The following is a 23542-nucleotide window of genomic DNA, read 5'->3' on the forward strand; positions in this document are numbered from 1 at the left end:
TGTTCCTCTGGAGTTGGCCCAGGGCATATCTCACATTTCTTAGGAAAAATCCCTTATACCATCAATATTGCAAATTGCAGATAGAGGTCAAATTCGTAAAAGAAAGACATATTCACGTTCCCCGGTTCAGGGAAGCCCAAAAAACATGAGTTTTATGGTTCGGATATGTCCCTGTGGAGTTGGCCCAGAGCATAACTTGCATATGTTAGGAAAAATCCCATATACCATGAAAAGTGCAAATTACAGATAGAGCTCAAATTTGAAGAAGAAACACATATATATGTTCCCGCAGGTCACGGAACCCCTCCAAAACAGAGTTTTCTGGATCTGGTCTCTCCCTTTGGGGTTGGCCCAACTCATATCTCGCATTTGTTAGGAAAAATCCATTATACCTTGAAAAGTGCACATAGGAGATAGAGCTCAAATTCGAAAAACAAACACATATTCATATTCCCCTACGTCAGGGAAGCCCAAAAAACATGAATATTTAGGATCTGATGTGTCCCTTTCGACTTGGCCCAGGGTATAACTCGCATTTGTTAGGAAAAATCCATTATACCATCAATATTGAAAATTGCAGATAGAGGTCAAATTCGAAAAACAAAGACATATTCATGTTCGGGACATGATCTTTCCCTGTGCAGTTGGCGCATGGCATATCTTTGTTAGAAAAAATCCCATATTTGATGAAAAGTGAAAATTGGAGATAGAGCTCAAATTTAAAAAAAAAGACATATTCCTATTCCCCTTGGTCAGGGAAGCCCAAAAAACATGAGTTTCCTGGATCTTATCTGTCCCTGTGGAGTTGGCCAAGGGCATATCTCACATTTCTTAGGAAAAATCACTTATACCATCAATAGTGCAAATTGCACATAGAGCTCAAATTCGAAAAAGAAAGACATATTCATATTCCCCTGGGTCAGGGAAACCCAAAAAACATGAGTTTTCGGCATCTGATCTGTCCCTGTGGAGTTGGCCTAGAGCATATCTCGCATTTGTTAGGAAAAATCCCTTGTACCAACAATATTGAAAATTGCAGATAGAGGTCAAATTTGAAAAACAAAGACATATTCATGTGCCCCCTGGTCAGGGAAACCCAAAAAACATGAGTTTTCAGCATCTGATCTGTCCCTGTGGAGTTGGCCCAGAGCATATCTCGCATTTGTTAGGAAAAATTCCTTATACAATGAAAAGTGCAAATTGCAGATTGAACTCAAATTTGAAGAACAAACACATATTTATGTTCCCCCAGGTCTGGGAAGCCCTCCAAAAAGAGTTTTCTGGATCTGGTCTGTCCCTGTGGAGTTGGCCCAGGGCATATCTCGCATTTGTTAGGAAAAATCCCTTATACCATGAAAAGTGCAAATTGCAAATAGAGCTAAAATTCGAAAAACAAAGACATATTCATGTTCCCCCGGGTTAGGGAAAGCCAAAAATACATGAGTTTCCTGGATCTGGTGTCTCCCTTTGGAGTTGGCCCAACTCATATCTCGCATTTGTTAGGAAAAATCCATTATAGCTTGAAAAGTGCACATAGGAGATAGAGCTCAAATTCGAAAAACAAACACATATTCATATTCCCCTGGGTCAGGGAAGCCCAAAAAACATGAATATTTAGGATCTGATCTGTCCCTTTGGAGATGGCCCGGGGTATAACTTTATTTTGTTAGGAAAAATTCCCTTATATGATGTAAAGTGAAAATTGGAGATAGAGCTCAAATTAAAAAAAAAATATTCATATTCCCCTGGGTAAGGGAAACAACAAAAAAAATGAGTTTCCGGGATCTGACCTGTCTTTTTGGAGTTGGCCCAGGGCATATCTCGCATTTGTTAGGAAAAATCACTTATTCCATCAATAGTGCAAATTGCTGATAGAGCTCAAATTCGAAAAAGAAAGACATATTCATATTCCCCTGAGTCAGGGAAACCCAAAAAACCCAGCATCTCATCTGTCCCTGTGGAGTTGGCCCAGAGCATATCTCGCATATGTTAGGAACAATCCTATATACCATGAAAAGTGGAAATTGGAGATAGAGCTCAAATTCGAAAAAGAAAGACATATTCATATTCCCCTGGGTCAGGGAAAACCAAAAAACATGAGTTTTCAGCATCTGATCTGTCCCTGTGGAGTTGCCCCAGAGCATATCTCGCAATTGTTAGGAAAAATTCCTTATACAATGAAAAGTGCAAATTGCAGATTGAACTCAAATTTGAAGAACAAACACATATTTATGTTCCCCCAGGTCTGGGAAGCCCTCCAAAAAGAGTTTTCTGGATCTGGTCTTTCCCTGTGGAGTTGGCCCAGGGCATATCTCGCATTTGTTAGGAAAAATCCCTTATACCATGAAAAGTGCAAATTGCAAATAGAGCTAAAATTCGAAAAAAAAGACATATTCATGTTCCCCCGGGTTAGGGAAACCCAAAAATACATGAGTTTCCTGGATCTGGTCTCTCCCTTTGGAGTTGGCCCAGGGCATATCTCACATTTCTTAGGAAAAATCCCTTGTACCATCAATAGTGCAAATTGCAGATAGAGGTCAAATTTGAAAAACAAAGACATATTCATGTGCACCCTGGTCAGGGAAACAAAAAAAAACATGGGTTTCTGGGATCTGATCTGTCCCTGTGGAGTTGGCCAAGGGCATATCTCACATTTCTTAGGAAAAATCACTTATACCATCAATAGTGCAAATTGCAGATAGAGCTCAAATTCGAAAAAGAAAGACATATTCATATTCCCCTGGGTCAGGGAAGCCCAAACAAACATGAATATTTAGGATCTGATCTGTCCCTTTGGAGTTGGCCCAGGGTATAACTCGCATGTGTTAGGAAAAATCCCATATACCAGGAAAAGTGCACATAAGAGATAGAGCTCAAATTCAAAAAACAAAGACATATTCATATTCCCCCGGTTCAGGGAAGCCCAAAAAAACATGAATTCTCCAGATCTGATCTGTCCCTGTGGAGTTAGCTGAGGGCATGTCTCGCATTTGTTAGGAAAAAACATGAGTTTTCGGGACCTGATCTGTACCAAATAGAGCTCAAACTTGAAGAACAAACACATATTCAAAAAACAGAGATATATTCATGTTCCGTCAGGTCAGGGAAACCCAAAAACACATGAGTTTTCTGGATCTTATCTGTCCCTGTGCAGTTGGCCCATGGCATATCTCGCATTTGTTAGGAAAAATCCCATATACTATGAAAAGTGCAAATTGCAGATAGAGCTCAAATTTGAAGAACAAAGACATATTTATGTTCCACCAGTTCAGGGAAGCCCCCCAAAAAATGACTTTTTCGGATCTGATCTCTCCCTGTCGAGTTGGCCCAGGGCATAACTCGCATTTGTTAGGAAAAATCCCTTATACCATCAATCGTGCAAATTGCAGATAGAGCTCAAATTCGAAAAAGAAAGACATATTCATATTCCCCTGGGTCAGGGAAACCCAAAAAACATGAGTTTTCAGCATCTGATCTGTCCGTGTGGAGTTGGCCCAGAGCATATCTCGCATTTGTTAGGAAAAATTCCTTATACAATGAAAAGTGCAAATTGCAGATTGAACTCAAATTTGAAGAACAAACACATATTTATGTTCCCCCAGGTCTGGGAAGCCCTCCAAAAAGAGTTTTCTGGATCTGGTCTTTCCCTGTGGAGTTGGCCCAGGGCATATCTCGCATTTGTTAGGAAAAATCCCTTATACCATGAAAAGTGCAAATTGCAAATAGAGCTAAAATTCGAAAAACAAAGACATATTCATGTTCCCCCGGGTTAGGGAAACCCAAAAATACATGAGTTTCCTGGATCTGGTCTCTCCCTTTGGAGTTGGCCCAGGGCATATCTCACATTTCTTAGGAAAAATCCCTTGTACCATCAATAGTGCAAATTGCAGATAGAGGTCAAATTTGAAAAACAAAGACATATTCATGTGCCCCCTGGTCAGGGAAACAAAAAAACATGGGTTTCTGGGATCTGATCTGTCCCTGTGGAGTTGGCACAGGGCATAACTCACATTTGTTAGGAAAAATCCATGAAAAGTGGAAATTGGAGATAGAGCTCAAATTCGAAAAAGAAAGACATATTCACGTTCCCCTGTTCAGGGAAGCCCAAAAAAACATGAGTTTTCTGGTTCGGATATGTCCCTGTGGAGTTGGCCCAGAGCATATCTCGCATATGTTAGGAACAATCCTATATACCATGAAAAGTGGAAATTGGAGATAGAGCTCAAATTCGAAAAAGAAAGACATATTCACATTCCCCGGTTCAGGGAAGTCCAAAAAACATGGGTTTCCTGGATCTGATGTGTCCCTGTGGAGTTGGCCCAGGGCATATCTCACATTAGGAAAAATCGCGTATACCATCAATAGTGCAAATTGCAGATAGAGCTCAAATTCGAAAAAGAAAGACATATTCATATTCCCCTGGGTCAGGGAAACACAAAAAACATGAGTTTTCAGCATCTGATCTGTCCCTGTGGAGTTGCCCCAGAGCATATCTCGCAATTGTTAGGAAAAAATCCTTATACAATGAAAAGTGCAAATTGCAGATTGAACTCAAATTTGAAGAACAAACACATATTTATGTTCCCCCAGGTCTGGGAAGCCCTCCAAAAAGAGTTTTCTGGATCTGGTCTTTCCCTGTGGAGTTGGCCCAGGGCATATCACGCATTTGTTAGGAAAAATCCCTTATACCATTAAAAATGCAAATTGCAAATAGAGCTAAAATTCGAAAAACAAAGACATATTCATGTTCCCCCGGGTTAGGGAAACCCAAAAACACATTAGTTTCCTGGATCTGTTCTCTCCCTTTGGAGTTGGCCCAGGGCATATCTCACATTTCTCAGGAAAAATCCCTTGTACCATCAATAGTGCAAATTGCAGATAGAGGTCAAATTTGAAAAACAAAGACATATTCATGTGCCCCCTGGTCAGGGAAACGAAAAAAAAAAGTGAGTTTCTGGGATCTGATCTGTCCCACAGGGTGTAACTCACATTTCTTAGGAAAAATCCATGAAAAGTGGAAATTGCAGATAGAGCTCAAATTCGAAAAACAAGCACATATTCATGTTCCCCTGGGTCAAGGAAGCCAGAAAAACTTGAGTTTTTGGGATCTGATCTTTCCCTTTGGAGTGGGCCCAGGGCATAACTCGCATTTCTTAGGAAAAATCACTTATACCATCAATAGTGCAAATTGCAGATAGAGCTCAAATTCGAAAAAGAAAGACATATTCACGTTCCCCGGTTCAGGGAAGCCCAAAAAACAAAAACCAAAAAAACCATGAGTTTCTGGGATCTGATCTTTCCCTGTGGAGTTGGCACAGGGCATAACTCACATTTGTTAGGAAAAATCCATGAAAAGTGGAAATTGGAGATAGAGCTCAAATTCGAAAAAGAAAGACATATTCACATTCCCCGGGTCAGGGAAGCCCAAAAAACATGAGTTTCCTGGATCTGATCTGTCCCTGTGGAGTTGGCCCAGGGCATATCTCACATTGCTTAGGAAAAATCACTTATACCATCAATAGTGCAAATTGCAGATAGTGGTCAAATTCGAAAAACAAAGACATATTCATGTTCCCCCGGGTCTCGGAAACCCAAAAAAACATGAGTTTTTGGGACCTGATCTTTCCCTTTGGAGTTGGCCCAGGGCATAACTTGCATATGTTAGGAAAAATCCCATATACCATGAAAAGTGCAAATTACAGATAGAGCTCAAATTTGAAGAAGAAACACATATTTATGTTCCCGCAGGTCACGGAAACCCTCCAAAATAGAGTTTTCTGGATCTGGTCTGTCCCTTTGGAGTTGGCCCAACTCATATCTCGCATTTGTTAGGAAAAATCCATTATACCTTGAAAAGTGCACATAGGAGATAGAGCTCAAATTTGAAAAACAAACACATATTCATATTCCCCTGGGTCAGGGAAGCCCAAAAAACATGAATATTTAGGATCTGATCTGTCCCTTTGGAGATGGCCCGGGGTATAACTATTTTGTTAGGAAAAATTCCCTTATATGATGTAAAGTGAAAATTGGAGATAGAGTTCAAATTAAAAAAAAGACATATTCATATTCCACTGGGTAAGGGAAACCCAAAAAAAATGAGTTTCCTGGATCTGATCTGTCTTTTTGGAGTTGGCCCAGGGCATATCTCACATTTCTTAGGAAAAATCACGTATACCATCAATAGTGCAAATTGCTGATAGAGCTCAAATTCGAAAAAGAAAGACATATTCATATTCCCCTGGGTCAGGGAAACCCAAAAAACCCAGCATCTGATCTGTCCCTGTGGAGTTGTCCAAGAACATATGTCGCATTTGTTAGGAAAAATTCCTTATACAATCAAAAGTGCAAATTGCAGATTGAACTCAAATTCGAAAAACAAAGACATATTCATGTTCCCCCCGGTTAGGGAAACCCAAAAATACATGAGTTTTCTGGATCTTATCTGTCCCTGTGCAGTTGGCCCAGGACATATCTCGCATTTGTTTGGAAAACTCCATTATACCATGAAAAGTGAACATAGTTAGTTAGTTCAAATTCGAAATTCGAAAAACAAACACATATTCATATTCCCCTACGTCAGGGAAGCCCAAAAAACATGAATATTTAGGATCTGATCTGTCCCTTTCGACTTTGCCCAGGGTATAACTCGCATTTGTTAGGAAAAAGCCATTATACCATAAAAATAGGAGACAGAGTTGAAATTCGAAAAACAAAGACAAATTCATGTTCCCCCGGGTCAGGGAAACCCAAAAAAACATGAGTTTCCTGGATCTTATCTGTCCCTGTGGAGTTGGCCAAGGGCATATCTCACATTTCTTAGGAAAAATCACTTATACCATCAATAGTGCAAATTGCAGATAGAGCTCAAATTCGAAAAAGAAAGACATATTCATATTCCCCTGGGTCAGGGAAGCCCAAAAAAACATGAATATTTAGGATCTGATCTGTCCCTTTGGAGTTGGCCCAGGGTATAACTCGCATTTGTTAGGAAAAATCCCATATACCAGGAAAAGTGCACATAAGAGATAGAGCTCAAATTCAAAAAACAAAGACATATTCATATTCCCCCGGTTCAGGGAAGCCCAAAAAAACATGAATTCTCCAGATCTGATCTGTCCCTGTGGAGTTAGCTGAGGGCATGTCTCGCATTTGTTAGGAAAAAACATGAGTTTTCGGGACCTGATCTGTACCAAATAGAGCTCAAACTTGAAGAACAAACACATATTCAAAAAACAGAGATATATTCATGTTCCGTCGGGTCAGGGAAACCCAAAAACACATGAGTTTTCTGGATCTTATCTGTCCCTGTGCAGTTGGCCCATGGCATATCTCGCATTTGTTAGGAAAAATCCCATATACCATGAAAAGTGCAAATTGCAGATAGAGCTCAAATTTGAAGAACAAAGACATATTTATGTTCCACCAGTTCAGGGAAGCCCCCCAAAAAATGACTTTTTCGGATCTGATCTCTCCCTGTCGAGTTGGCCCAGGGCATAACTCGCATTTGTTAGGAAAAATTCCTTATACAATGAAAAGTGCAAATTGCAGATTGAACTCAAATTTGAAGAACAAACACATATTTATGTTCCCCCAGGTCTGGGAAGCCCTCCAAAAAGAGTTTTCTGGATCTGGTCTTTCCCTGTGGAGTTGGCCCAGGGCATATCTCGCATTTCTTAGGAAAAATCCCTTATACCATGAAAAGTGCAAATTGCAAATAGAGCTAAAATTCGAAAAACAAAGACATATTCATGTTCCCCCAGGTTAGGGAAACCCAAAAATACATGAGTTTCCTGGATCTGGTCTCTCCCTGTGGAGTTGGCCCAGGGCATATCTCACATTTCTTAGGAAAAATCCCTTGTACCATCAATAGTGCAAATTGCAGATAGAGGTCAAATTTGAAAAACAAAGACATATTCATGTGCCCCCTGGTCAGGGAAACAAAAAAAACATGGGTTTCTGGGATCTGATCTGTCCCTGTGGAGTTGGCACAGGGCATAACTCACATTTGTTAGGAAAAATCCATGAAAAGTGGAAATTGGAGATAGAGCTCAAATTCGAAAAAGAAAGACATATTCACGTTCCCCTGTTCAGGGAAGCCCAAAAAAACATGAGTTTTCTGGTTCGGATATGTCCCTGTGGAGTTGGCCCAGAGCATATCTCGCATATGTTAGGAACAATCCTATATACCATGAAAAGTGGAAATTGGAGATAGAGCTCAAATTCGAAAACGAAAGACATATTCACATTCCCCGGTTCAGGGAAGCCCAAAAAACATGGGTTTCCTGGATCTGATGTGTCCCTGTGGAGTTGGCCCAGGGCATATCTCACATTTCTTAGGAAAAATCGCGTATACCATCAATAGTGCAAATTGCAGATAGAGCTCAAATTCGAAAAAGAAAGACATATTCATATTCCCCTGGGTCAGGGAAACCCAAAAAACATGAGTTTTCAGCATCTGATCTGTCCCTGTGGAGTTGCCCAAGAGCATATCTCGCAATTGTTAGGAAAAATTCCTTATACAATGAAAATTGCAAATTGCAGATTGAACTCAAATTTGAAGAACAAACACATATTTATGTTCCCCCAGGTCTGGGAAGCCCTCCAAAAAGAGTTTTCTGGATCTGGTCTTTCCCTGTGGAGTTGGCCCAGGGCATATCTCGCATTTCTTAGGAAAAATCCCTTATACCATGAAAAGTGCAAATTGCAAATTGTGCTAAAATTCGAAAAAAAAGACATATTCATGTTCCCCCGGGTTAGGGAAACCCAAAAATACATGAGTTTCCTGGATCTGGTCTCTCCCTTTGGAGTTGGCCCAGGGCATATCTCACATTTCTTAGGAAAAATCCCTTGTACCATCAATAGTGCAAATTGCAGATAGAGGTCAAATTTGAAAAACAAAGACATATTCATGTGCACCCTGGTCAGGGAAACAAAAAAAAAACATGGGTTTCTGGGATCTGATCTGTCCCTGTGGAGTTGGCCAAGGGCATATCTCACATTTCTTAGGAAAAATCACTTATACCATCAATAGTGCAAATTGCAGATAGAGCTCAAATTCGAAAAAGAAAGACATATTCATATTCCCCTGGGTCAGGGAAGCCCAAACAAACATGAATATTTAGGATCTGATCTGTCCCTTTGGAGTTGGCCCAGGGTATAACTCGCATTTGTTAGGAAAAATCCCATATACCAGGAAAAGTGCACATAAGAGATAGAGCTCAAATTCAAAAAACAAAGACATATTCATATTCCCCCGGTTCAGGGAAGCCCAAAAAAACATGAATTCTCCAGATCTGATCTGTCCCTGTGGAGTTAGCTGAGGGCATGTCTCGCATTTGTTAGGAAAAAACATGAGTTTTCGGGACCTGATCTGTACCAAATAGAGCTCAAACTTGAAGAACAAACACATATTCAAAAAACAGAGATATATTCATGTTCCGTCGGGTCAGGGAAACCCAAAAACACATGAGTTTTCTGGATCTTATCTGTCCCTGTGCAGTTGGCCCATGGCATATCTCGCATTTGTTAGGAAAAATCCCATATACTATGAAAAGTGCAAATTGCAGATAGAGCTCAAATTTGAAGAACAAAGACATATTTATGTTCCACCAGTTCAGGGAAGCCCCCCAAAAAATGACTTTTTCGGATCTGATCTCTCCCTGTCGAGTTGGCCCAGGGCATAACTCGCATTTGTTAGGAAAAATCCCTTATACCATCAATCGTGCAAATTGCAGATAGAGCTCAAATTCGAAAAAGAAAGACATATTCATATTCCCCTGGGTCAGGGAAACCCAAAAAACATGAGTTTTCAGCATCTGATCTGTCCGTGTGGAGTTGGCCCAGAGCATATCTCGCATTTGTTAGGAAAAATTCCTTATACAATGAAAAGTGCAAATTGCAGATTGAACTCAAATTTGAAGAACAAACACATATTTATGTTCCCCCAGGTCTGGGAAGCCCTCCAAAAAGAGTTTTCTGGATCTGGTCTTTCCCTGTGGAGTTGGCCCAGGGCATATCTCGCATTTCTTAGGAAAAATCCCTTATACCATGAAAAGTGCAAATTGCAAATAGAGCTAAAATTCGAAAAACAAAGACATATTCATGTTCCCCCAGGTTAGGGAAACCCAAAAATACATGAGTTTCCTGGATCTGGTCTCTCCCTGTGGAGTTGGCCCAGGGCATATCTCACATTTCTTAGGAAAAATCCCTTGTACCATCAATAGTGCAAATTGCAGATAGAGGTCAAATTTGAAAAACAAAGACATATTCATGTGCCCCCTGGTCAGGGAAACAAAAAAAACATGGGTTTCTGGGATCTGATCTGTCCCTGTGGAGTTGGCACAGGGCATAACTCACATTTGTTAGGAAAAATCCATGAAAAGTGGAAATTGGAGATAGAGCTCAAATTCGAAAAAGAAAGACATATTCACGTTCCCCTGTTCAGGGAAGCCCAAAAAAACATGAGTTTTCTGGTTCGGATATGTCCCTGTGGAGTTGGCCCAGAGCATATCTCGCATATGTTAGGAACAATCCTATATACCATGAAAATTGGAAATTGGAGATAGAGCTCAAATTCGAAAACGAAAGACATATTCACATTCCCCGGTTCAGGGAAGCCCAAAAAACATGGGTTTCCTGGATCTGATGTGTCCCTGTGGAGTTGGCCCAGGGCATATCTCACATTTCTTAGGAAAAATCGCGTATACCATCAATAGTGCAAATTGCAGATAGAGCTCAAATTCGAAAAAGAAAGACATATTCATATTCCCCTGGGTCAGGGAAACCCAAAAAACATGAGTTTTCAGCATCTGATCTGTCCCTGTGGAGTTGCCCAAGAGCATATCTCGCAATTGTTAGGAAAAATTCCTTATACAATGAAAATTGCAAATTGCAGATTGAACTCAAATTTGAAGAACAAACACATATTTATGTTCCCCCAGGTCTGGGAAGCCCTCCAAAAAGAGTTTTCTGGATCTGGTCTTTCCCTGTGGAGTTGGCCCAGGGCATATCTCGCATTTCTTAGGAAAAATCCCTTATACCATGAAAAGTGCAAATTGCAAATTGTGCTAAAATTCGAAAAAAAAGACATATTCATGTTCCCCCGGGTTAGGGAAACCCAAAAATACATGAGTTTCCTGGATCTGGTCTCTCCCTTTGGAGTTGGCCCAGGGCATATCTCACATTTCTTAGGAAAAATCCCTTGTACCATCAATAGTGCAAATTGCAGATAGAGGTCAAATTTGAAAAACAAAGACATATTCATGTGCACCCTGGTCAGGGAAACAAAAAAAAAACATGGGTTTCTGGGATCTGATCTGTCCCTGTGGAGTTGGCCAAGGGCATATCTCACATTTCTTAGGAAAAATCACTTATACCATCAATAGTGCAAATTGCAGATAGAGCTCAAATTCGAAAAAGAAAGACATATTCATATTCCCCTGGGTCAGGGAAGCCCAAACAAACATGAATATTTAGGATCTGATCTGTCCCTTTGGAGTTGGCCCAGGGTATAACTCGCATTTGTTAGGAAAAATCCCATATACCAGGAAAAGTGCACATAAGAGATAGAGCTCAAATTCAAAAAACAAAGACATATTCATATTCCACCGGTTCAGGGAAGCCCAAAAAAACATGAATTCTCCAGATCTGATCTGTCCCTGTGGAGTTAGCTGAGGGCATGTCTCGCATTTGTTAGGAAAAAACATGAGTTTTCGGGACCTGATCTGTACCAAATAGAGCTCAAACTTGAAGAACAAACACATATTCAAAAAACAGAGATATATTCATGTTCCGTCGGGTCAGGGAAACCCAAAAACACATGAGTTTTCTGGATCTTATCTGTCCCTGTGCAGTTGGCCCATGGCATATCTCGCATTTGTTAGGAAAAATCCCATATACTATGAAAAGTGCAAATTGCAGATAGAGCTCAAATTTGAAGAACAAAGACATATTTATGTTCCACCAGTTCAGGGAAGCCCCCCAAAAAATGACTTTTTCGGATCTGATCTCTCCCTGTCGAGTTGGCCCAGGGCATAACTCGCATTTTTTAGGAAAAATCCCTTATACCATCAATCGTGCAAATTGCAGATAGAGCTCAAATTCGAAAAAGAAAGACATATTCATATTCCCCTGGGTCAGGGAAACCCAAAAAACATGAGTTTTCAGCATCTGATCTGTCCGTGTGGAGTTGGCCCAGAGCATATCTCGCATTTGTTAGGAAAAATTCCTTATACAATGAAAAGTGCAAATTGCAGATTGAACTCAAATTTGAAGAACAAACACATATTTATGTTCCCCCAGGTCTGGGAAGCCCTCCAAAAAGAGTTTTCTGGATCTGGTCTTTCCCTGTGGAGTTGGCCCAGGGCATATCTCACATTTCTTAGGAAAAATCCCTTGTACCATCAATAGTACAAATTGCAGATAGAGGTCAAGTTTGAAAAACAAAGACATATTCATGTGCCCCCTGGTCAGGGAAACAAAAAAAAATGGGTTTTTGGGATCTGATCTGTCCCTGTGGAGTTGGCACAGGGTATAACTCACATTTGTTAGGAAAAATCCATGAAAAGTGGAAATTGGAGATAGAGCTCAAATTCGAAAAAGAAAGACATATTCACGTTCCCCTGTTCAGGGAAGCCCAAAAAAACATGAGTTTTCTGGTTCGGATATGTCCCTGTGGAGTTGGCCCAGAGCATATCTCGCATATGTTAGGAACAATCCTATATACCATGAAAAGTGGAAATTGGAGATAGAGCTCAAATTCGAAAAAGAAAGACATATTCACATTCCCCGGTTCAGGGAAGCCCAAAAAACATGGGTTTCCTGGATCTGATGTGTCCCTGTGGAGTTGGCCCAGGGCATATCTCACATTTCTTAGGAAAAATCGCGTATACCATCAATAGTGCAAATTGCAGATAGAGCTCAAATTCGAAAAAGAAAGACATATTCATATTCCCCTGGGTCAGGGAAACCCAAAAAACATGAGTTTTCAGCATCTGATCTGTCCCTGTGGAGTTGCCCCAGAGCATATCTCGCAATTGTTAGGAAAAATTCCTTATACAATGAAAAGTGCAAATTTCAGATTGAACTCAAATTTGAAGAACAAACACGTATATTTATGTTCCCCCAGGTCTGGGAAGCCCTCCAAAAAGAGTTTTCTGGATCTGGTCTTTCCCTGTGGAGTTGGCCCAGGGCATATCTCGCATTTCTTAGGAAAAATCCCTTATACTATGAAAAGTGCAAATTGCAAATAGAGCTAAAATTCGAAAAAAAAGACATATTCATGTTCCCCCGGGAAGCCCAAAAAAACATGAGTTTTCTGGTTCGGATATGTCCCTTTGGAGTTGGCCCAGAGCATATCTCGCATATGTTAGGAACAATCCTATATACCATGAAAAGTGGAAATTGCAGATAGAGCTCAAATTCGAAAAAGAAAGAGATATTCATATTCCCCTGGGTCAGGGAAACCCAAAAAACATGAGTTTTCGGCATCTGATCTATCCCTGTGGAGTTGGCCTAGAGCATATCTCGCATTTGTTAGGAAAAATCCCTTGTACCAACAATATTGAAAATTGCAGATAGAGGTCAAATTTGAAAAACAAAGACATATTCATGTGCCCCCTGGTCAGGGAAACGAAAAAAAAATGTGAGTTTCTGGGATCTGATCTGTCCCACAGGGTGTAACTCACATTTCTTAGGAAAAATCCATGAAAAGTGGAAATTGCAGATAGAGCTCAAATTCGAAAAACAAGCACATATTCATGTTCCCCTGGGTCAAGGAAGCCAGAAAAACTTGAGTTTTTGGGATCTGATCTTTCCCTTTGGAGTGGGCCCAGGGCATAACTCGCATTTCTTAGGAAAAATCACTTATACCATCAATAGTGCAAATTGCAGATAGAGCTCAAATTCGAAAAAGAAAGACATATTCACGTTCCCCGGTTCAGGGAAGCCCAAAAAACAAAAAACAAAAAAACCATGAGTTTCTGGGATCTGATCTTTCCCTGTGGACTTGGCACAGGGCATAACTCACATTTGTTAGGAAAAATCCATGAAAAGTGGAAATTGGAGATAGAGCTCAAATTCGAAAAAGAAAGACATATTCACATTCCCCGGTTCAGGGAAGCCCAAAAAACATGAGTTTCCTGGATCTGATCTGTCCCTGTGGAGTTGGCCCAGGGCATATCTCACATTGCTTAGGAAAAATCACTTATACCATCAATAGTGCAAATTGCAGATAGTGGTCAAATTCGAAAAACAAAGACATATTCATGTTCCCCCGGGTCTCAGAAACCCAAAAAAACATGAGTTTTTGGGACCTGATCTTTCCCTTTGGAGTTGGCCCAGGGCATAACTTGCATATGTTAGGAAAAATCCCATATACCATGAAAAGTGCAAATTACAGATAGAGCTCAAATTTGAAGAAGAAACACATATTTATGTTCCCGCAGGTCACGGAAACCCTCCAAAATAGAGTTTTCTGGATCTGGTCTGTCCCTTTGGAGTTGGCCCAACTCATATCTCGCATTTGTTAGGAAAAATCCATTATACCTTGAAAAGTGCACATAGGAGATAGAGCTCAAATTTTAAAAACAAACACATATTCATATTCCCCTGGGTCAGGGAAGCCCAAAAAACATGAATATTTAGGATCTGATCTGTCCCTTTGGAGATGGCCCGGGGTATAACTTTATTTTGTTAGGAAAAATTCCCTTATATGATGTAAAGTGAAAATTGGAGATAGAGCTCAAATTAAAAAAAAAGACATATTCATATTCCACTGGGTAAGGGAAAGCGAAAAAAAATGAGTTTCCTGGATCTGATCTGTCTTTTTGGAGTTGGCCCAGGGCATATCTCACATTTCTTAGGAAAAATCACGTATACCATCAATAGTGCAAATTGCTGATAGAGCTCAAATTCGAAAAAGAAAGACATATTCATATTCCCCTGGGTCAGGGAAACCCAAAAAACCCAGCATCTGATCTGTCCCTGTGGAGTTGTCCAAGAACATATGTCGCATTTGTTAGGAAAAATTCCTTATACAATCAAAAGTGCAAATTGCAGATTGAACTCAAATTCGAAAAACAAAGACATATTAATGTTCCCCCCGGTTAGGGAAACCCAAAAATACATGAGTTTTCTGGATCTTATCTGTCCCTGTGCAGTTGGCCCAGGACATATCTCGCATTTGTTTGGAAAACTCCATTATACCATGAAAAGTGAACATAGTTAGTTAGTTCAAATTCGAAATTCAAAAAACAAACACATATTCATATTCCCCTATGTCAGGGAAGCCCAAAAAACATGAATATTTAGGATCTGATCTGTCCCTTTCGACTTTGCCCAGGGTATAACTCGCATTTGTTAGGAAAAATCCATTATACCATTAAAATAGGAGACAGAGTTGAAATTCGAAAAACAAAGACAAATTCATGTTCCCCCGGGTCAGGGAAACCCAAAAAAACATGAGTTTCCTGGATCTTATCTGTCCCTGTGGAGTTGGCCAAGGGCATATCTCACATTTCTTAGGAAAAATCACTTATACCATCAATAGTGCAAATTGCAGATAGAGCTCAAATTCGAAAAAGAAAGACATATTCATATTCCCCTGGGTCAGGGAAGCCCAAAAAAACATGAATATTTAGGATCTGATCTGTCCCTTTGGAGTTGGCCCAGGGTATAACTCGCATTTGTTAGGAAAAATCCCATATACCAGGAAAAGTGCACATAAGAGATAGAGCTCAAATTCAAAAAACAAAGACATATTCATATTCCCCCGGTTCAGGGAAGCCCAAAAAAACATGAATTCTCCAGATCTGATCTGTCCCTGTGGAGTTAGCTGAGGGCATGTCTCGCATTTGTTAGGAAAAAACATGAGTTTTCGGGACCTGATCTGTACCAAATAGAGCTCAAACTTGAAGAACAAACACATATTCAAAAAACAGAGATATATTCATGTTCCGTCGGGTCAGGGAAACCCAAAAACACATGAGTTTTCTGTATCTTATCTGTCCCTGTGCAGTTGGCCCATGGCATATCTCGCATTTGTTAGGAAAAATCCCATATACTATGAAAAGTGCAAATTGCAGATAGAGCTCAAATTTGAAGAACAAAGACATATTTATGTTCCACCAGTTCAGGGAAGCCCCCCCAAAAATGACTTTTTCGGATCTGATCTCTCCCTGTCGAGTTGGCCCAGGGCATAACTCGCATTTGTTAGGAAAAATCCCTTATACCATCAATCGTGCAAATTGCAGATAGAGCTCAAATTCGAAAAAGAAAGACATATTCATATTCCCCTGGGTCAGGGAAACCCAAAAAACATGAGTTTTCAGCATCTGATCTGTCCCTGTGGAGTTGGCCCAGAGCATATCTCGCATTTGTTAGGAAAAATTCCTTATACAATGAAAAGTGCAAATTGCAGATTGAACTCAAATTTGAAGAACAAACACATATTTATGTTCCCCCAGGTCTGGGAAGCCCTCCAAAGAGAGTTTTCTGGATCTGGTCTGTCCCTGTGGAGTTGGCCCAGGGCATATCTCGCATTTGTTAGGAAAAATCCCTTATACCATGAAAAGTGCAAATTGCAAATAGAGCTAAAATTCGAAAAACAAAGACATATTCATGTTCCCCCGGGTTAGGGAAACCCAAAAATACATGAGTTTCCTGGATCTGGTCTCTCCCTTTGGAGTTGGCCCAACTCATATCTCGCATTTGTTAGGAAAAATCCATTATAGCTTGAAAAGTGCACATAGGAGATAGAGCTCAAATTCGAAAAACAAACACATATTCATATTCCCCTGGGTCAGGGAAGCCCAAAAAACATGAATATTTAGGATCTGATCTGTCCCTTTGGAGATGGCCCGGGGTATAACTTTATTTTGTTAGGAAAATTTCCCTTATATGATGTAAAGTGAAAATTGGAGATAGAGCTCAAATTCAAAAAAAAACATATTCATATTCCCCTGGGTAAGGGAAACAACAAAAAAATGAGTTTCCGGGATCTGACCTGTCTTTTTGGAGTTGGCCCAGGGCATATCTCGCATTTGTTAGGAAAAATCACTTATTCCATCAATAGTGCAAATTGCTGATAGAGCTCAAATTCGAAAAAGAAAGACATATTCATATTCCCCTGAGTCAGGGAAACCCAAAAAACCCAGCATCTGATCTGTCCCTGTGGAGTTGGCCCAGAGCATATCTCGCATTTGTTAGGAAAAATTCCTTATACAATCAAAAGTGCAAATTGCAGATTGAACTCAAATTTGAAGAACAAACACATATTTATGTTCCCCCGGGTCTGTGAAGCCCTCCAAAAAGAGTTTTCTGGATCTGGTCTGTCCCTGTGGAAAAATCCCATATACCATGAAAAGTGCAAATTACAGATAGAGCTCAAATTTGAAGAAGAAACACATATTTATGTTCCCCCAGGTCAGGGAAACCCTCCAAAAAAAGAGTTTTCTGGATCTGGTCTCTCCCTTTGGAGTTGGCCCAACTGATACCTCGCGTTTGTTAGGAAAAATCCATTATACCATAAAAATAGGAGACAGAGATCAAATTCGAAAAACAAATACAAATTCATGTTCCCCCGGATTAGGGAAACCCCAAAAAACATGAGTTTTTGGGATCTGATCTGTCCCTGTGGAGTTGGCCCTCGGCATATCTCGCATTTGTTTGGAAAAATCCCATGTACCATGAAAAGTGCAAATTCCCCCGGGTCAGGGAAGCCCAAAGAACATGAGTTTCCTGGATCTGATCTGTCCCTGTGGAGTTGGCCAAGGGCATATCTCACATTTCTTAGGAAAAATCACTTATACCATCAATAGTGCAAATTGCAGATAGAGCTCAAATTCGAAAAAGAAAGACATATTCACGTTCCCCGGTTCAGGGAAGCCCAAAAAACATGAGTTTTATAGTTCGGATATGTCCCTGTGGAGTTGGCCCAGAGCATATCTCGCATATGTTAGGAAAAATCCCATATACCATGAAAAGTGGAAATTGGAGATAGAGCTCAAATTCGAAAAAGAAAGACATATTCACATTTCCTGGTTCAGGGAAGCCCAAAAAACATGGGTTTCCTGGATCTGATGTGTACCTGTGGAGTTGGCCCAGGGCATATCTCACATTTCTTAGGAAAAATCACGTATACCATCAATAGTGCAAATTGCAGATAGAGCTCAAATTCGAAAAAGAAAGACATATTCATATTCCCCTGGGTCAGGGAAACCCAAAAAACATGAGTTTTCGGCATCTGATCTGTCCCTGTGGAGTTGGCCCAGAGCATATCTCGCATTTGTTAGGAAAAATTCCTTATACAATGAAAAGTGCAAATTGCAGATTGAACTCAAATTTGAAGAACAAACACATATTTATGTTCCCCCAGGTCTGGGAAGCCCTCCAAAGAGAGTTTTCTGGATCTGGTCTGTCCCTGTGGAGTTGGCCCAGGGCATATCTCGCATTTGTTAGGAAAAATCCCTTATACCATGAAAAGTGCAAATTGCAAATAGAGCTAAAATTCGAAAAACAAAGACATATTCATGTTCCCCCGGGTTAGGGAAACCCAAAAATACATGAGTTTCCTGGATCTGGTCTCTCCCTTTGGAGTTGGCCCAACTCATATCTCGCATTTGTTAGGAAAAATCCATTATAGCTTGAAAAGTGCACATAGGAGATAGAGCTCAAATTCGAAAAACAAACACATATTCATATTCCCCTGGGTCAGGGAAGCCCAAAAACATGAATATTTAGGATCTGATCTGTCCCTTTGGAGATGGCCCGGGGTATAACTTTATTTTGTTAGGAAAAAATTCCCTTATATGATGTAAAGTGAAAATTGGAGATAGAGCTCAAATTCAAAAAAAAAACATATTCATATTCCCCTGGGTAAGGGAAACCCCAAGAAAATGAGTTTCCGGGATCTGACCTGTCTTTTTGGAGTTGGCCCAGGGCATATCTCGCATTTGTTAGGAAAAATCACTTATTCCATCAATAGTGCAAATTGCTGATAGAGCTCAAATTCGAAAAAGAAAGACATATTCATATTCCCCTGGGTCAAGGAAACCCAAAAAACCCAGCATCTGAACTGTCCCTGTGGAGTTGGCCCAGAGCATATCTCGCATTTGTTAGGAAAAATTCCTTATACAATCAAAAGTGCAAATTGCAGATTGAACTCAAATTTAAAGAACAAATACATATTTATGTTCCCCCGGGTCTGGGAAGCCCTCCAAAAAGAGTTTTCTGGATCTGGTCTGTCCCTGTGGAAAAATCCCATATACCATGAAAAGTGCAAATTACAGATAGAGCTCAAATTTGAAGAAGAAACACATATTTATGTTCCCCTAGGTCAGGGAAACCCTCCAAAAAAGAGTTTTCTGGATCTGGTCTCTCCCTTTGGAGTTGGCCCAACTGATACCTCGCATTTGTTAGGAAAAATCCATTATACCATAAAAATAGGAGACAGAGAACAAATTCGAAAAACAAAGACAAATTCATGTTCCCCCGGGTTAGGGAAACCCCAAAAAACATGAGTTTTTGGGATCTGATCTGTCCCTGTGGAGTTGGCCCTCGGCATATCTTGCATTTGTTTGGAAAAATCCCATGTACCATGAAAAGTGCAAATTCCCCCGGGTCAGGGAAGCCCAAAGAACAGGGATCTGATCTGTCCCTGTGGAGTTGGCCAAGGGCATATCTCACATTTCTTAGGAAAAATCACGTATACCATCAATAGTGCAAATTGCAGATAGAGCTCAAATTCGAAAAAGAAAGACATATTCACATTCCCCCGGGTTAGGGAAACCCAAAAATACATGAGTTTCCTGGATCTGGTCTCTCCCTTTGGAGTTGGCCCAGGGCATATCTCACATTTCTTAGGAAAAATCCCTTGTACCATCAATAGTGCAAATTGCAGATAGAGGTCAAATTTGAAAAACAAAGACATATTCATGTGCCCCCTGGTCAGGGAAACCAAAAAAACATGAGTTTCTGGGATCTGATCTGTCCCTGTGGAGTTGGCACAGGGCATAACTCACATTTGTTAGGAAAAATCCATGAAAAGTGGAAATTGGAGATAGAGCTTAAATTCGAAAAAGAAAGACATATTCACGTTCCCCGGTTCAGGGAAGCCCAAAAAAACATGAGTTTTCTGGTTCGGATATGTCCCTGTGGAGTTGGCCCAGAGCATATCTCGCATATCTTAGGAAAAATCCTATATACCATGAAAAGTGGAAATTGGAGATAGAGCTCAAATTCGAAAAACAAAGACATATTCATGTTCCCCCGGGTCACGGAAACCCAAAAAAACATGAGTTTTTGGGACCTGATCTTTCCCTGTGCAGTTGGCGCATGGCATATCTTGCATTTGTTAGGAAAAATCCCATATACCATGAAAAGTGAAAATTGAAAATAGAGCTCAAATTCGAAAAACAAGCACATATTCATGTTCCAATAGGTCAGGGAAGCCCAAAAAAGTTGAGTTTTTGGAATCTGATCTGTCTTTTTGGACTTGGCCCCGGGCATATCTCGCATTTGTTAGGAAAAATCTCTTATTCCATCAATAGTGCAAATTGCTGATAGAGCTCAAATTCAAAAAAGAAAGACATATTCATGCTCCCCTAGGTCGAGGAAAAAAAAAAACACATTAGTTTCCTTGATCTGATCTGTTCCTCTGGAGTTGGCCCAGGGCATATCTCACATTTCTTAGGAAAAATCCCTTATACCATCAATATTGCAAATTGCAGATAGAGGTCAAATTCGTAAAAGAAAGACATATTCACGTTCCCCGGTTCAGGGAAGCCCAAAAAACATGAGTTTTATGGTTCGGATATGTCCCTGTGGAGTTGGCCCAGAGCATAACTTGCATATGTTAGGAAAAATCCCATATACCATGAAAAGTGCAAATTACAGATAGAGCTCAAATTTGAAGAAGAAACACATATATATGTTCCCGCAGGTCACGGAACCCCTCCAAAATAGAGTTTTCTGGATCTGGTCTCTCCCTTTGGGGTTGGCCCAACTCATATCTCGCATTTGTTAGGAAAAATCCATTATACCTTGAAAAGTGCACATAGGAGATAGAGCTCAAATTCGAAAAACAAACACATATTCATATTCCCCTATGTCAGGGAAGCCCAAAAAACATGAATATTTAGGATCTGATGTGTCCCTTTCGACTTGGCCCAGGGTATAACTCGCATTTGTTAGGAAAAATCCATTATACCATCAATATTGAAAATTGCAGATAGAGGTCAAATTCGAAAAACAAAGACATATTCATGTTCGGGACATGATCTTTCCCTGTGCAGTTGGCGCATGGCATATCTTTGTTAGGAAAAATCCCATATTTGATGAAAAGTGAAAATTGGAGATAGAGCTCAAATTTAAAAAAAAAGACATATTCCTATTCCCCTGGGTCAGGGAAGCCCAAAAAACATGAGTTTCCTGGATCTTATCTGTCCCTGTGGAGTTGGCCAAGGGCATATCTCACATTTCTTAGGAAAAATCACTTATACCATCAATAGTGCAAATTGCAGATAGAGCTCAAATTCGAAAAAGAAAGACATATTCATATTCCCCTGGGTCAGGGAAACCCAAAAAACATGAGTTTTCGGCATCTGATCTATCCCTGTGGAGTTGGCCTAGAGCATATCTCGCATTTGTTAGGAAAAATCCCTTGTACCAACAATATTGAAAATTGCAGATAGAGGTCAAATTTGAAAAACAAAGACATATTCATGTGCCCCCTGGTCAGGGAAACGAAAAAAAAATGTGAGTTTCTGGGATCTGATCTGTCCCACAGGGTGTAACTCACATTTGTTAGGAAAAATCCATGAAAAGTGGAAATTGCAGATAGAGCTCAAATTCGAAAAACAAGCACATATTCATGTTCCCCTGGGTCAAGGAAGCCAGAAAAACTTGAGTTTTTGGGATCTGATCTTTCCCTTTGGAGTGGGCCCAGGGCATAACTCGCATTTCTTAGGAAAAATCACTTATACCATCAATAGTGCAAATTGCAGATAGAGCTCAAATTCGAAAAAGAAAGACATATTCATGTTCCCCGGTTCAGGGAAGCCCAAAAAATCATGAGTTTTCTGGTTCGGATATGTCCCTTTGGAGTTGGCCCAGAGCATATCTCGCATATGTTAGGAACAATCCTATATACCATGAAAAGTGGAAATTGCAGATAGAGCTCAAATTCGAAAAAGAAACACATATTTATGTTCCCGCAGGTCACGGAACCCCTCCAAAATAGAGTTTTCTGGATCTGGTCTCTCCCTTTGGAGTTGGCCCAACTCGTATTTCGCATTTGTTAGGAAAAATCCATTATACCTTGAAAAGTGCACATAGGAGATAGAGCTCAAATTCGAAAAACAAACACATATTCATATTCCCCTACATCAGGGAAGCCCAAAAAACATGAATATTTAGGATCTGATGTGTCCCTTTCGACTTGGCCCAGGGTATAACTCGCATTTGTTAGGAAAAATCCATTATACCATCAATATTGAAAATTGCAGATAGAGGTCAAATTCGAAAAACAAAGACATATTCATGTTCGGGACATGATCTTTCCCTGTGCAGTTGGCGCATGGCATATCTTTGTTAGGAAAAATCCCATATTTGATGAAAAGTGAAAATTGGAGATAGAGCTCAAATTAAAAAAAAAAGACATATTCCTATTCCCCTGGGTCAGGGAAGCCCAAAAAACATGAGTTTCCTGGATCTTATCTGTCCCTGTGGAGTTGGCCAAGGGCATATCTCACATTTCTTAGGAAAAATCACTTATACCATCAATAGTGCAAATTGCAGATAGAGCTCAAATTCAAAAAAGAAAGACATATTCATATTCCCCTGGGTCAGGGAAACCCAAAAAACATGAGTTTTCGGCATCTGATCTATCCCTGTGGAGTTGGCCTAGAGCATATCTCGCATTTGTTAGGAAAAATCCCTTGTACCAACAATATTGAAAATTGCAGATAGAGGTCAAATTTGAAAAACAAAGACATATTCATGTGCCCCCTGGTCAGGGAAACGAAAAAAAATGTGAGTTTCTGGGATCTGATCTGTCCCACAGGGTGTAACTCACATTTGTTAGGAAAAATCCATGAAAAGTGGAAATTGCAGATAGAGCTCAAATTCGAAAAACAAGCACATATTCATGTTCCCCTGGGTCAAGGAAGCCAGAAAAACTTGAGTTTTTGGGATCTGATCTTTCCCTTTGGAGTGGGCCCAGGGCATAACTCGCATTTCTTAGGAAAAATCACTTATACCATCAATAGTGCAAATTGCAGATAGAGTTCAAATTCGAAAAAGAAAGACATATTCATGTTCCCCGGTTCAGGGAAGCCCAAAAAACAAAAACCAAAAAAACCATGAGTTTCTGGGATCTGATCTTTCCCTGTGGAGTTGGCACAGGGCATAACTCACATTTCTTAGGAAAAATCCATGAAAAGTGGAAATTGGAGATAGAGCTCAAATTCAAAAAAGAAAGACATATTCACATTCCCCGGTTAAGGGAAGCCCAAAAAACATGAGTTTCCTGGATCTGATCTGT

The sequence above is a fragment of the Vipera ursinii genome (genome assembly GCF_947247035.1).
Source record: "Vipera ursinii genome assembly, chromosome: W".
Lineage (NCBI taxonomy): Eukaryota > Metazoa > Chordata > Lepidosauria > Squamata > Viperidae > Vipera > Vipera ursinii.